This window comes from Oryctolagus cuniculus, chromosome 5, assembly GCF_051225735.1.
Source record: "Oryctolagus cuniculus isolate XC-2025 breed Fujian yellow rabbit chromosome 5, ASM5122573v1, whole genome shotgun sequence".
Lineage (NCBI taxonomy): Eukaryota > Metazoa > Chordata > Mammalia > Lagomorpha > Leporidae > Oryctolagus > Oryctolagus cuniculus.
In genome coordinates this window covers 29,560,631-29,573,602 of record NC_142871.1, presented here as the reverse complement: position 1 = coordinate 29,573,602, position 12,972 = coordinate 29,560,631, and the positions used below count along the sequence as shown (strand labels likewise).

General features: G+C 42.1%; 1 long non-coding RNA gene across 1 annotated transcript in view; it reads left to right on the top strand.

Annotated features, from left to right (window-relative positions):
• The first annotated feature begins 2,240 nt into the window (after positions 1–2,240).
• Positions 2,241–12,972, top strand: part of LOC149126448 (uncharacterized) — a 212,981-nt gene continuing 202,249 nt past the window's right edge. Inside the window, exons 1-2 of the long non-coding RNA XR_016233670.1 lie at positions 2,241–2,299; positions 7,777–7,881. This is a non-coding gene — a long non-coding RNA (uncharacterized LOC149126448). The remainder of the gene's footprint in view (positions 2,300–7,776; positions 7,882–12,972) is intronic.

The window sequence follows — 12,972 nt, the reverse complement described above, 5'->3', positions numbered from 1 at the left end:
CTGGACCAGTGGGTTGAAATCCACAAAACATTAGAACACAGGTAAGATGGGACGACAGGGTTGGAGTCTCTAAATACACTGGGCTGCCAGTGTATTCAGATCCCCTGTTGCCATTTATTTATTACAGATGTTTGAGGCTTAAATTTTGTTTAAAGGCTTAAGGACTTTTTTTTTTTTTTTTAATTATAAACGTGACCTAGCACTGAGTTATCAGTGTCTGTGCTTCAACAGAGATAGGTGCTGTCTGCCCAGTTTTGTTTGTTTGTTTTTTAAAAGATTTATTTATTTATTTGTAAGTCAGAGTTATACAGGGAGAGGAGAGGCAGAGAGAGAGGTCTTCCACCTGCTGGTTCACTCCTCAATTGGCCGCAACTGCCAGAGCTGCATCAGTCCGAAGCTGGGAGCCGGGAGCTTCCTTCCAGTCTCCCACGTGGGTGCAGGGGCTCAAGGACTTGGGCCATCTTCTGTTGCTTTCCCAGGCCACAGCAGAGAGCTGGATCAGAAGTGGAGCAGCTGGGACTTGAACCATTGCCCGTATGGGATGCAGGCACTGTAGGCGGCAGCTTTACCTGGTGCACTACAGCACCAGCCCCGAGACTTTTGATATCATCTGTAGTGTAATTTATGCCAAAAAAATCCCTATGTAGTTTGTTTTTTTTTTTTTTTTTTTTTTTTGATAGGCAGAGTGGACAGTGAGAGAGAGAGACAGAGAGAAAGGTCTTCCTTTGCCGTTGGTTTACCCTCCAATGGCCGCCGTGGCCAGCACGCTGCGGCCGGCGCACCGTGCTGATCCGATGGCAGGAGCCAGGTATTTCTCCTGGTCTCCCATGGGGTGCAGGGCCCAAGCACTTGGGCCATCCTCCACTGCACTCCCTGGCCACAGCAGAGAGCTGGCCTGGAAGAGGGGCAACCTGGACAGAATCTGGCGCCCCGACCGGGACTAGAACCCGGTGTGCCGGCGCCGCAAAGCGGAGGATTAGCCTAGTGAGCTACGGCGCCGGCCCCTATGTAGTTTTAAGGAAAATTCATTTCTTACTTACTACATTAGGGGTTAAAAAAAAGTTAAACAGTAATTGGTAACAATTCTACATCTTTAAATCTTTTAACTTTAAATTTGACAAATTCAGCACTAATTAAGATAGTTAGTATGTAAACTGTTTAGTCAAGAGTTAAATTTTGGAAGGAAAGAAAATAAAATTTGTCCTGGATTTTGTTCTTTTCCTGTTCGCTCTGCTCCACATTGAGATAAACCTTAGCCAACAAATGTGCAATCCTGGGAGACAGTCAAGTACTGTACAGATGTAATGTTTGAAATAATAGTGTATATTTAAAGTATATTTGTGGTAATTACATAAACTTGATATGCCATTACTAAGCCTTAGGGACAGCACAAATAAAAACATTGTCTCGTGAAGTTGAGGAGAAGGGCACTGGTTACATTTATTAGTGCTCAAATAAAATTGGCCGCCAGAGCACATTTCTTGGTGATGGGCACCACGTCAAGTGGTCTGACAGACTTGAGTCAAAGTTTAGATGATATCTGGAAGTCAGGTTTAGAACTGTCTGATTGCATTCCTCATAAACTCGATTACTCCTGAAGTGGAAAGTCATCACCATAACAGTCACAGCATTCAGAGATGCGGCGTTAGAGCGAAGCCTATGCTTTCCATTACACTCACATGGCAGATGTTAAATTGCATTGAGTGTTTAGTGATCTAGCAGATAAACTGAAGCCCAGAGAACTTAAATCCAAGTAAGTTCAAGTTGTTAATGGCTAACTGGAAATTAAATCTGGATTTTCTCTCCTAGTCCTCAAAATGAAATCTCAGAAAGTCCTCAGGCAGCTGAGCGTGGTGCAGAGGTGGAGTATCCACAAGCACTGTGCACGGTTGCCCTCTGTCTTTGCTGCCACTTGCATGCAGGCTGCCTGTAACACATCTGCAGACATAGGCCTGAGTGCACAGCCCGTGTATACTGCTCTTGATGGGAACTGACTTTACCTATTGCAGTCAGTCTTGTCTTTCATTATCTTCATTCTGTGTTTCTGATTCCCTTTTTCGTTTTCTAATGTTAATGAGTAACCTGGGTGCCTAGATGAGTGGCTGTTGCTGTAAAATGGAAGAACATGTCAAGTGCAGGCACACACACTTACCAGATGTGTAAATAGGAAGTGGTCTATTTAATTTGTTTAGGATATGGCGTGGAGGAGATGGGTAGAACATTAAAACAGAATAGTGAGTCCCCAGAAGTGAGAGGAGCCGTGGGTGAGGAAGTCGCATTTCTAAGAAATGGATTTCTTGTAAGTACCAGTGGGCACTTGGTTTTCAGTTGAGGGGTGATTTGGGTTTGTTTTGACAAGTTTGAGTTTTAAAAGGGATAGTATCCCTGTTTCAGCAGCGAAGGTGCTAGGAAATGGAAGTAGTTCTGAGAGGCCTCACCAGCCCCTCTGCAGAAGGGAGGCAAAGCATTAGCCCACTCCCACCACTGCAGTGCAGGATCTGAGGCTGGGGACTTGTATGATGGAAATGTATTTCTGAGAGTTCTGGGGGTTGGGCTGTGCAAAGTCAAGGTGCCAGCGTCTGTTGAGGGCCTTGTGGCCTTGCATGCACACACGGCACAAGTCGAAGAGTGAGCCCACTTCGCAGGCCCTTTTGGTAGTGGCATTAGTCCACTCGCAAGAGCCCCCACCGGGTCCCTCCTCCCCACATGTTGTGTAGGGGGTAAAGGTTTCCAACACCTGAGTTTTGGGGGTACCTTCAGACTATAACCAGCATCTCCTGTTTTTAGTAAAGACCATTTTCTAAAGGGAAAGATAATATTCGAAATCAATAATTGTGTCTCACCTCATTTTTCATGCGCTACTTTGGGGCCATCTCTTGTTAAGGTGGATAGATAATTTCTTGAGGAGAGCCGTGTCAGGGCGTAAGGGAGGTTTTCACTGTCTTCACTGGAAAACTGTCATTTTGCTCCCTTTGGGATCTGACTGTTGAGGTATTTTTGGATTCAAACATGCCAGGCTGTCAAATTTGATAGCATCGAACTGTTCAGTTTGGGCAGGGTTTTCCTTTATGACTAACTTTTCAAGCAATTTCTCTGGATATGTTTCAGTTTGTTTCTCACAACTTTGTCTGAAATTTGGGTATCTCAGACTTTTGGGCTTGCTAAAGCTGGTCACTGTTTATTTGATTTCACACAGCCTTAGGGGGTAAAAGTGCTGGTTACCTGGGTCTCTCAGAATTACAAGTTCTTCTGGTTTAATGGGGCATCCCTTGGGCTGCTGCGCAGTAGTCCAGCTTACAGCAGAGCCACAGGTTAGCAATCAGCCTTTCACCCTGCCTTGATATTGTCATCACATTGACAAATCACGTTTTTCTGAGCTCTGGCGATACAGCAAATGACTGATGAGGAGAGGAAAGCCAGGCGAAGCCCATAAACGTGTTTCTCCAAGGCAGCTGAGCCCCGTGGTCTGGAGATTGGCTTGGGCAGAAAGTGGGATGTGCGAGTCTGGAGGCTACTGTGAATATTTTGAAAAGCTTCATGGAGATCATAAAGATAGCATAAGGCTGCACAGGATATCCAAAAGGTCAGTTTACTTTTGGCAAGAATTACAGCAGCCCTCGTTCTTCTAAGTTGCTCGGAAACACCAGCAGTAGCATATGCCTTTGATAAATAATAGATGCAGACAAATAAATTATTACTTAATAAATGCTGTTTTTTCATTAACCTTTCAAAACATGAGGGTGGAGGGTGGCAAAATTGAGAAATTGCCATTTTTAAGGATTTATTTATCTCAAAGAGCAGCAGAGAAAGGGAGAATCTTCAGTTTGCTGGTTCACTCCCCAGACAACCGCAGCAGCCAGGGCTGGGCCATGCCAAAGCCAGGAGCCAGGAACTCCATTCGGGTCTCCCACATGGGTGGCAGGAGCCCAAGCACTTGGCCATCATCTGCTGTCTACCCAGTTGTAATAGCAGGAAGCTGGATCAGAAGCAGAGTAGCCAAAACTCCAGCCAGCACACGGTTTGGGTGATGGTGTCTGTCACAGTGGTGGGTTAATTGCATCACAGCTCTGATCCTGGGAAAATGACATTTTACAAAACGCCCTCCCCTTTTTCTACTTTCACCTTTTGTGATACTTTTGCCTTATCTTTCTGCTACCGCCAGTCTCTCTCCTAACCCTGTTCCTTCTGCCCTTTCTATTGCTTCAAGGCTCTTGACCATCAGGATACAGTAAAAGCCCTCTGATAACACAGATATGAGTTGGTCAACAAATTTTAATAATTGGTTAAGAAATTAGGTACCTTAAATTTGTAGATAGTCAAATTGATGAACAACAGGCCAGAAACATACCTTCCCATGTATGTATATATGGTCAGTTGATTTTCTATCAAAGTATAAAGAATATTCAATGAATTAAGCATAATGTAACAAATGGGCCTAGTTATTTGATATATGCAAAACATTTTAAAAAACAACTGAATCTGTATCCATTTATGGCATGTATTTTTTAAAGATTTATTTATTTGAAAGAGTTACACAGAGAGAGAAGAGGCAGAGAGAGAGGTCTTCCATCCGATGGGTCACTCCCCAGATGGCCACAATGGCCAGAGCTGCACTGATCCAAAGCCAGGAGCCAGGAGCTTCTTCCCAGTCTCCCATGCAGGTGCAGGGGCCCAAGCACTTGGGCCATCTTCTACTGCTTTCCGAGGCCATGGCAGAAAGCTGGATTGGAAGACGAGCAGCTGGGACTAGAACCAGCGCCCATATGGGATGCTGGCACTTCAGGCCAGGGCATTAACCCACTGGGCCACAGCGCCGGCCCCTATTGTATGTATTTTTAAAAAGTGGTTTACAGAAATGTAAAATCAAAAATACATTTGAATTTTTTAATTAATAATTTCTCAAAAGACATTGTTCAAAGAATAAAAAGACAAACCACAAACTAGAAGAAAAAAATTTGTATCCAAAATATACTAAAAAAACCTTCTTGTTTGAATAACAAAATGACCCATGTGAGGGGGACAAATATTTAAGCACTTTGTCAAAATAAAGGAATGACAAACACTTAAGATTTTCTATATAAGAAGGTGTTAGGGAAATGCAAATTAAAATCACACTGAGATAATACCTCATACCCATAGGAATGACCAAAACTAAACAGAATACTAATTGCTGGCCAAGATGTGAAGTGACTGGAACTCAGTACTCTGCCAGTGGAGCGTTTCACCATTTCCAGCACCTGCGTCCTGGCTAGTCCACTTCTGTGTATTTACTCAAGGGAAATGAAATCCTACGTCTCTCTGAAGACTTGTTTGTGAATGTCTATAGCAACTTTATTTGTAGTAACCCTGGACAACCAAAAAGTCTATTAACAGCAGAATGGATGAAGCAAAGTGGTAGAGAACACTCAGCAATAAAAAGCATGCAACAACTTAGCTGGTCTTGGGGTAATTACACGGCAGAGAAAGACACCAGAGGAAAAATACGTACATGCTGTGTGAGCATTGATGTAATCTCCTAGACAGGTAGGGAAACGTCTGCCACAGATCTTTTGGATATTTCCAACATCATTCGTGGGTCCTTCAAAATTATCAAAAGTCTGCTGTAGATCTTTTGAATTCTGAGTCATGCCTGTGGTTGCCTTGGCAAGGCCAGACCAAATGATTTCACAGGCCTTATATGGCCGATGGGCCGGTTCTCCACTCCTGTTCTAGGAGATGCCAATGAATCTATGGTGATAAATCTGGTTACCTGGGCATTAGTGGAAGCACATTAAGGGACAGAACAGAAATTAACAAAAGCAGGAGGAAGCTTCTGATTATAGGAATGGTTTCACAAATACATAAAACTGCCAAAACCTGTTAAATTGTATACATTAAAAATATTGAATGTATGTCAGTTATGCCGCCATAAAGCAGAGAAAACACTCCACATCCCTGTGGGAGATAACTTTCATACTATAAACATTTTATTTATACATTCATTTGACAGGTTGGGTTTATTTGCTTTTTTCTTTAAGGTGTAACCCGTCTACTTGTGACATCACACTGGCTTCTATAAAATCTCATTTGTGAGGCATTCTTTAATAATACTTCCCATTTGCTTCTCTTTAAAATGAAACAAGAACTTGGAAACAATGGAAATCAGTATAAATACAGACATGCTTTAGACTTCTAGGATTCCTATTCCCTATTGCTGTTTTCTGTCCCATGTTTAATTCAATAATCTATTTTCTCTATGATTTTCCTTTCTGTCTAAAGCATCCTATTGAGTTATTGATAGTGTTTTTTACAGTTATATTTCATTGGCATATGCACCTTTTATGAGGTTCGTTGCAACATTTATAACTGGAATGAACAAGCTTGGTAACAAACAGGAGGAAGCTGTGCCCAATATGAGGATTCTTCAGAAAGTTCATGGAAAATGATTATTGCCAAAATCCTATGCATGAATTTCAGTTTTTCCCACAAATAATCTTTTGATTCTATTCTTCATGAACTTTTTGGAGTATTCTTCAAGAGAGGAGGCTACTCACCCACATGAGATCGATCATCATGGTAAAATTTTACCAAATGATTGACTCAATTTGCAAATTGTTGAAATCTTTACTTAGTATAGAATTGGTTTCTATATATAAAGTTAATTAAAAACTAATCTTAATGAAAAATGGGATGGGAGAGGGAGTAGGAGGTGGGACGGGACTTGGGGTGGGAGGGCAGGTATGGAGGGAAGAACCACTATATTCCTAAAGCTGTATCTGTGAAAATTATATTCATTAAGTAAAAGCTTTCTTTTTTTTTTTTAAAAAAAAGAATCAATTTGATGAATTGGTTAAGAAAATGTTGGTTGAGAGGCTGGCATTGTAGCTTAGCAGGTAAAGCCACCAGCTATGAACTGGCATCCTATATGGGTGCTGATTTGTGTCCAGGCTGCTCCACTTCTGATCCAGCTCCCTGCTAATGCACTTGGTAAAGCAGTGGAAAATGGCTCAAGTGCTCAGGCCCTGCTTCCACATGGGAGACCTGGCTTCGGTGCTGCCTTTTGTGGCCATCTGGATAGTAAACCAGCAGATGGAAGATTCTCTCTCTCTCTCTGTCTTTCCCTCTCTCTAACTCTGGCTTTCAAACAAATTTTACAAAACAAAAGTTGGTTGAGAGATCCTACTGCTCAGGCTCTTTAATCTTTACTTTCCTCATCTGTAAATATTAAGAGTCCCTGTATATGGGTAGAGTATTATTAACATTGAAATGTTATGGTTAATGGTGCATTCAGGCTGTAATTATAGAGTGCATTAAAATTATGTTTTTGCAGAAATTTACAAAGGGAAGGAAGGAGGGGGATTGAGGGAGGGAGGGAAATACAGTTATCTTAGAATTGTACCTATGAAATACATGACATCTGTTTTCTTTATGTTGATAAAATTTTTTGAAGTGAAATGAAGTAGTTTAGTAAATATAGTGTTTAGTGCAGTCCTTGGCATGTGATAGGTGCTAAAAACGTTTCATATGACGTCTTATATTCTTTCTGGAATAATCTATAAAATCCTAGACCATGAAGGACATTAGAGTCCATGTCACTCAAACCTTTGTTTTACATATGAGGAAAATGGACTTACTATTAATCCATGGTTGTAAGGTGGGTTAGACGTTTTGTTTCAAGCTAAGACACTAGCTCAAAAATCTGTTTCTTGGAGTGGAAAAGAGTCCACTTCTTCTCCTGGTTGCGAGTACAGACAGCTGCCCACCAGTTGAGTGTCATAATGCGTTTCTTCTCTCCAGTCTGCCCAGTAGGAGTAGCATCCATCCTCCTGAATCACGGCAGCGAAGGTCACTTGCAGGAAATGCTTGGAATGTGATGGAAGTGGCTTCACGTGTGCTGGCCGGGTAAGGCTCTTTGGGGGTGGTGTTCCCGTTAGAGGTCTTATCTGGCCTGGGGAGTGCTTTGGTCTGGATGTTTATCCTCCCAAGATTTGGGGAAATCCTAACCCTCAAGGTGGTATGAAGAGGTGAGGCCTTTGGGAAGAATATTATATTGCAAGGATAGAGCCCTCAATGAGATTAGTGCCTCTGATACTGTGAAATACAAGTTTTTGTTCGTCTCCTGGTACACAACTCCTAAAATCCTTGGAATCTTCAAAGTAATAAGTGTCTTGGTATGCTATGGAGCTGGCTTATGACTGGCGTGAGGATGGTGGCTGGTTCTGGTGGAGGCAGGGTTAGAGGGTTGGGAGTTTGAGTTCCATCTATCCTGAGCTGTAGGGAGGGTAGAGGAATTGAAGGTTGAGTTAATCACCTGTGGCTAAGGATTTAATGAGTCAGATATATGTAAAGAAGCTTCCATAAAAAACCCAAAGACCAAGGTTCTGAGAGCTTCTGGATAGGTTTCTGGAGACTCCTGGAGGGTGGGTACACCCAGCTAGGGCATGGAATTTTTGCACCCCTTTTGCCACACCTGGTTCTGTGCATGTCTTCATTTGTAACGTCCTGTTATGGTAAGCAGGTAAATGTGTTTCTGTGAGCTGCTCAGAATGAAACCCTAGAAGGGCTGTATGGAAACTCTAGTTGATAGTCGTTTGGTGAGATGCACAGGAAAAAACAACTGGTTTGCAATGCTGCGTGGAAGGTTGGAGCAGTGTCCGAGTCTGAGCCTGCACTGGAGGATCCCACGCTGTCCCAGGTAGGGTGTCAGGACTGAAGGGGATGGGAGGACACTCAGCTGCTGTCTGCTGCTGCAGAGTTCATTGCTTGCTGGTCAGAAATCCAGACACCTTCGGAAATCACGGCTGTCTTCTGTTTGACTGTGGTGTGAGAGCAGAGGGGAAACCATAGACAGTGGAATTTATAAACTAAAGACAAAACCAAAAACACCTGCTTCACTGCTACCTGGGGAGGTCACAGCTAGATGGCGCCATCTAGGAGGAAGAGGTCCTAACAAGACATCAAATCTTGCCAGCAACTTGAGTTGAGCTTAGACTTCTAGGAGAACTGTTAGAAGTAAGTGTCTGTTGTTTGTAAGCCACTCACTTGATGGCATTTTGATAATTCGGTGTAGCAGCCTAAGTGAACTAAGGTAGTGCTGGTACATCCGCTGACATGCTGCGGGACTGCCACCCCTGATCAGGTTCTGAACTCACGCAGCCGCCAAGGCCAGTGTGCCACTTGGCAGCAGTGCTAGCCTCCGGCTCAAGAAGTCTAGGTTGTGGCTTTCACACACTCAAGCAAATCGCTTTTAACTTCTCAGATCATGAAAGCACACAGACCAATTTGTGTATATTCTGGTGAGAGTTAATGAATTAATAGGCTGAAAGAGGGGCCAGTGCTGTGGTACAGCCACCACCTGCAGTGCCAGCATCCCATGTCCACTTCTGATCCAGCTCCCTGCTAATGCACCTGGGAAAGCACTTGAAAGTGGTTCAAGTCCTTGGGCCCCTGCACCCGCATGGGAGACCTGCAGGAAGCTCCTGGCTCCTGGCTTCGAACAGACCCAGCTCAGACCGTTGTGGCCATTTGGGGGGTGAACCAGTGGACGGAAGACCTCTCTCTCTCTCTCTCTCTCTGTAACTCTTCAAAATAAATAAATAAATCCTTAAAAAATATGCTGAAAAAATTTATAACCTCTTCACTGAGGATAAAGGCATGAGGAATTACTAAAGTAAGCAATTATTGGTAATTTCATTTATTTCTACTTTGAAAAATCAGCAGCTATGTCAAATACCTTTGATATTTAGTGTTAAGTAGCTGTGGCTGTCTCACCAGAATTTGTCTTTTATGTGTCATGCTTGACATCCTAAATGCTGTTCAACTCAGCATCTCCATTGCATACTGCATGCATTGGTAGGCTCTAAAAGGAGCCATGATTTTTTTCTTTTTCAGAAAACTGGGTATTTTTAGTAGCTGTGAACATTTCTTTCTTTTTGACAGGCAGAGTTAGACAGTGAAAGAGAGAGAAAAAAAAGGTCTTCCTTCCATTGGTTCATCTCCCAAATGGCCGCTACAGCCAGCGCGCTGCGCTGATCCGAAGCCAGGAGCCAGGTGCTTCCTCCTGGGCTCCCATGCGGGTACAGGGCCCAAGGACCTGGGCCATCCTCCACTGCCTTCCTGGGCCACAGCAGAGAGCTGGACTGGAAGAGGAGCAACTGGGACAGAATCCGGCACCCCAACCAGGACTAGAACCCAGGGTGCTGGTGCCGCAGGCAGAGGATTAGCCTAGTGAGCCGTGGCGCCAGCCACTGTGAACATCTTTTAAAAACATTTGTATTAAATTCTGGTTTTGAAGGGCTACATCCTATGAGAGCTGACACGACTCCTGAAGGTGTACGTACATAAAACAGTTCTTGAGAATTGCTGTGTTCATCTGTGTTCTACCCTAACAGACATGAATTTAAGCACAGATTCTACCTTTTTTTTAAAAAAAAGTTAATTGAAATTCAAACATAACATTTGTCTTACAAAATTTGCACTTTTAGATTAGCAAGAATTTTGTTGGACTGGAAAAATTCTGAAAGAAATTTCAGTCCTGGCATGTCTCGTTTACATTTTTGTCATGTTTATTCATGCGTATGTAGAACTCTGTGCATGGAAGCCAGAGCTTTTTGAAGAATTGTGTTGGAATCTCAGTCATTTTCCAGATGTCTTTCATCTGGTGTTCTATGTAAGTGGGCTATGGATTGTAAAGAATATAGGAATATTCTTCTGAAATTGGGGTTCTAATATTAAGTATTCTTAGGACTCTCAGTGTAAGCAGTACTAATGCTTTATTATAGCTTTCAGGGTAAAAACATTGCAGAGGAGGTGACAGGCACATTCTGTTGCTAAAAACTTCATGATTTCTCTTAAAACTCTGCTTTTTATGTAGCATATTTAGATTTTCATTAGTTGAAAGTTTTAAGGAAATAACTGCCAGTCATTGAAGCTATGCGAGAAAGCTTATTCAAAACTGCTAAGCATTAAAATTCAAGGTGATGATTTTTTCTAAGAATAATATTAAAATAGTCAAATTGATTTTTTTCTTCTTATTAAAACTGCCTCTATTTTGAAGTCTGACCCAAGTATTTTGACACTTCATTTTCTTGGTTTACATATAATTTTGATTAATAAGATACTAATTATTTGAAGGTTTCAGAATTTATTTGTTAAATTCAAAGGAAAGGATATCAGATCTTGAAATACATGAATTCTCAGCTTGAAGAAATGTGCTGTTTTTGAAAATATAGATTTCCAGGTCAGAATTCTGGTTTGAGCTAAGGAAGTAAGCTTTCTGCTCATCAAAGGCAACACTCTTCTGTGTGGTTCTACAGGTTGTGGGGGTGTGGGGAGAGTAGAGCCGGATTAAAGCCAGATCTTTGTAGGATTGCAGTCAGCTCTTAGCAAGGAAGACCTTGTTGGGCGTGAAGTCACTCAGGTGTGGGTGCAGAGGAGTTCTAAGATGTTGTGCTCTGGGAACCATGTGATGCTGGCTCTCCTGGAGGGCAGGGACCATGAATTTGACTTCTCATATTCATAATACTTCCCACACTATTATGTTGTCTGTTAAATGAATAAGTGAAAGTGCTGGTAGCTCTGTATGCCAGGACACACTTGAGTTACTTGTGGCAGAATTCCGACAATTTCTCTTTCATTATTTTGTATTTTTAAAAATATGTATCTGAAAGAGATATCACATGCCTTCTGGTTCATTCTCTAAATGCTTGCAGCAACCAGGACTGGGCTAGGCCAAAGCCAGGAGCCAGGAATTCAATTTCAGTCTCCCACATGGGTGGCAGGGGCCTAACCACTTGAGTGGTCACCTGCTGCCTCCCAGGATGCCCACCATCAGAAAGCTGAAATTGGGAGTGGAGTCAGGACATGAATCCAAGTATTCCTCTATGACAATTCCTACTCCTGATTTTGCAAGTTTGATAACAACCCTTGGATTCTTTTTAGAAAACCAAATGTCAAAAATTAGCTAACAGCAAAGAAAACAGCTGAATCATAAGAATTAATTTCTAGGCCATTGGTAAACGTCACTTCATCTTCACAGTAGCTAAAAAAGAATTCCTAGGAATAAATTTAACCAAAGAGTAAATGACCTCTGCAATGAAAATTGGGAAACACCAATGGAAGCAATTGAAGAGGACACACCAGAATAGAAAGATGTGCATTCCTGGGTTGTAGGAATTAATATGATTAAAATGTCCAAACTCAAGATAGTTCATATCAAAATGCCAATAACGTTGTTCACAAAAATGAAGAACTCCTAACATTTGTGCAAAACCACAGAAGATCCCAAATAGCCAAAGCCAATACAAGCAAAAAGAACAAAGTGGGAGTCATTTCAAAACATCCCTTAAAGTGATAGCAACCAAAACAGCATAGTCCTGGCAGAAAAGTGGACACAGACCAATGAACAAAATTGAGAACCCAGAAATGAATCCACATAGTTACAGCCAACTAATTTTTGACAAAGGCAGCAAGAACACATATTGGAGAAAGGACAAGTGCTCTAGTAATGGTACCAGGGGAGCATCCATATGCAGAATGAAGAAGCAAGACAGCTGTCTCTCCGTACACAAAGATCATCTCATAATACGTCAAGGACTTAAGCATAAGACCTGAAACCGTGAAACTACAAGAAGTAAACATAGGGGAAGTGCTTTTGGACTTAGGTATAGAAAGTTTTTTGTTTTTTGATAGGACTCCCAAAGCACAAGCGGCTGCAGAAGCAAAAATTGACCAATGGGATTTCATCCACTGGAAAACACTAGCACTGCAAAGGAAACAATTAATGCAGCAAAGAGGGAAACTACAGAATAGGAGGAAACATTCGCAAACGACTCAACTGACAAGGGATTGTTGTCCAGAATAAATAAGGAACTTAAACAACTCCACAACAACAAATCAAATAATCCGATTTTTAAATGGGCAAAGAACCTAAATAGACATTTCTCACTGGAGGATGCACAAATGGCCAACAAGTATAAAAAAATGTAGTCTTCA